The 3,002-nt window shown below is 43.0% G+C and overlaps 1 pseudogene; it reads left to right on the top strand.

The window, feature by feature from the left end:
- Positions 1–341: 341 nt before the first annotated feature.
- LOC125440453 lies at positions 342–460 on the top strand (annotated as a pseudogene).
- Positions 461–3,002: the final 2,542 nt, after the last annotated feature.

The following is a 3,002-nucleotide window of genomic DNA, read 5'->3' as shown; positions in this document are numbered from 1 at the left end:
TCATATAAACATGGGAACATGATGACTTTATAACAGATACTCTTTTTGAGCTGTGGCCTGTAGACCTTGGGGCTCTCTGCTCCAAGAAATTTGTTTTGCCCACTTGGTTTTGGTCTTCTGAAGACTCATTAAAAGTACAGGGTATCAGCATGAAATCTTTTCAACTTTGAATAAGCACAGCAAAAGTTTGTAGTGTTTTCAGTAATTGTAGATATCTGAACAACACTACAACAGAAAATCAGGGTTGAAAATGAAAGGAATCAAAATCAGGATCAGATAATGAAAAGCATCAGGTTATCTTGACACACACAATTTGTAAGAGAAGCGGGAGGGTCCCCCTTTGTGACTGCCATACCACCCTGAACACGCCCGATCTCGTCTGATCTCGGAAGCTAAGCAGGGTCGGGCCTGGTTAGTACTTGGATGAGAGACCGCCTGGGAATACCGGGTGCTGTAGACAAACATAACTCATCATAAAATAATGCTACATGTTTGAAAACTGGCTATTGACCCCTAGATGATGATGGACATTGCAGTGTCAAAAATGAAGGAAACTAGAACGGCATGAACCAGCTGATCTTCACAGCACCATAAAATAAGGGAGCAACCTGTCACACGTCTCAAATACTCAGATCCTCAGTTCACCATGGAAGAATCCTAGATGACACACACTTAGCTAGACCTACCTCAAAGAATTGTTATGAGGGCAAAATAGAATCATAGAATCATAGAGTTGGATGGGACTATACAAGCCATCTAGTCCAATCGCCTGCTTAATGCAGAAACAGTCAAAAGTGACCCTATTCATCACGCTGTTTGAAAAATACCAGTGAAGGGGAACTCACCACCTCCTGAAGGACAGGAAACCAATGCAGTCTCAATTGGGAAGAAAGAGTAGGTATTACATTTGTTATAAGTCTAATTTTGCCTCTACTTCACCAAAAAAACATAATGATAATTATTGCTGTTTTTTCATCAAGTATTACTGGCAGGTGGAGCTGATCATTCAGCATTCAAACTATTGTTAGATGCTGTGAGCACAGCAATCAGGGCAGGCCCCTCCATTGCAACCATGAAAGAGATCATAATTGTGTAAAATAAACAGCAGCAGATTTCCTCCCTTTTCCCAGACAAGCTGTAGCTGCCCAAAATGTCCTCTGTATCGACTTCATTTGATCAGTCTGTGCTTCTCAATATCATTCTATATAGCCATCAAACATTCCAACCGGGGATGGCCTATAGACCAGAAAGGATGGTAGCATTTACCGCTATCAGGAGATCCAACTAAATATTAAAAATGTTTTGGAGGGTAAACTTGCCTCCATGAATTGTGCCTGGATGAACCAGTCATCTGCAAGTGATACACATTCGTGAGCAAAAACCCTTTTAATGAATAGATTAACAATATACAGAATTATATCCCAGTTACCCTTTCCTTCTTTTATAGTAAGTAAACTCTATAGATTAACAATAGAGAGCATTACGGTAACTGTAATTCCTCCCCACCCCTTCAAATGCAGCCATAAAACCCATTCATAGATCATGAAAAAAATTACTCCCTATAGTCATGTGTCTAATTTTGTAATTTTATATTTATACACGCTTACATATGTCTACCAATATAAAATACACTACTTATATCTGATGAAGTGGGCTGTAGTTCAGAAGAAATTAATGCCACAGTAATTCTTAGTAAATAAATCAGTAATAAACCGTTTTCTGTTTATACTTGTAATTTTACCTAGCACAAAAATAGGGACAAACTGGGTCACTTAGTGGTGCTGGATGAGGATTGTGGAGACCACTGGGATTGATTTTGCTGACATTAAAATGATTGTGTCTTTTGTCATATAGCAGTGATGGCTAATTTTTTTGAGACCGAGTGCCCAAATTGCAACCCAAACCCCACTTATTTATCGCAAAGTGCCAACCCCGCAGTTTAATCTGAATGCTGAGGTTTTAGTTTAGAAAAAGACGGTTGGCTCCCTCTTCCTCCACCCCACCCACTCGAGCAGGAGCCAGCCTGCTTTAGCCTCCAGCAAGTCCAGCGCACACCGCTCTGTTCCTCTCTAGCATCTCTGCCTCCTCTATGCCCCCCTCAGGCATTAGCCACCCAGAGCACAGGCACTAGGCCCACCAGCCGAGTCCTCCCTGCTCACCACGGTGTGTGCACATCATGCTCAATGGCCCAGGCCAGCCTCGATGTGTGTGTGTGTGGGGGGGGTGATTTTCCACCCCGCACATGACAAACTCTGTGTGTGTGTACCCACAGAGAGGGCTCCGAGTGCCGCCTTTGGCACCCGTGCCATAGGTTCGCCATCACTGTCATATAGCAAAGCAGCCTTTGCAAAGCGCAATTAGACCTCCCAGCAACACAGCAATAATGATAACCTAGTGCCTGAACTTGGAGTTCTAACTGAAAGAGTCAGCATGGCTTTTGCAGAGGCAAATCCTGTCTTACAAACTTACTAGAGTTCTTTGAGGGTGTAAACAGGCATGTGGACAGGGGTGAACCGGTGGACATTGTCTACTTGGATTTCCAAAAGGCTTTTGACAAAGTTCCTCACCAGAGACTGTTGAGAAAACTCAGCAATGAAGGAATAAGAGGGGAAGTCCTCCTATGGATTAAAAAACTGGTTGAGAAACAGGAAACAAAGAGTGGGTGTAAATGGGAAGTTCTCACAATGGAGAGATGTAGGGAGTGGTGTCCCCCAAGGATCCGCTTTGGGACCCAAGTGCTCTTTTAACCTATTCATAAAATGATGACCTTGGAAGTAGGGGGGTGGGTAGCAGCAGGCCAAGTTTGGCAGTGATGATACCAAATTATGTAGGGTGGTGAGAACCACAAAGGATTGCGAAGAGCTCCAAGCGGACCTTGATAAATTAGGTGAGTGGACTCAGAAATGGCAAATGCAGTTCAATGTAGCAAAATGTAAAAGTGATGCACATAGGGGCAAAAAAATCCAAACTTCACACTTACACGCTTTCACAGGGGTCAGTGC

This window comes from Sphaerodactylus townsendi, linkage group LG10 (assembly GCF_021028975.2).
Source record: "Sphaerodactylus townsendi isolate TG3544 linkage group LG10, MPM_Stown_v2.3, whole genome shotgun sequence".
Taxonomy (NCBI): Eukaryota; Metazoa; Chordata; class Lepidosauria; order Squamata; family Sphaerodactylidae; genus Sphaerodactylus; species Sphaerodactylus townsendi.
The sequence above is the reverse complement of the archived record's forward strand: the minus strand, read 5'-3'. Positions and strand labels throughout refer to the sequence as shown.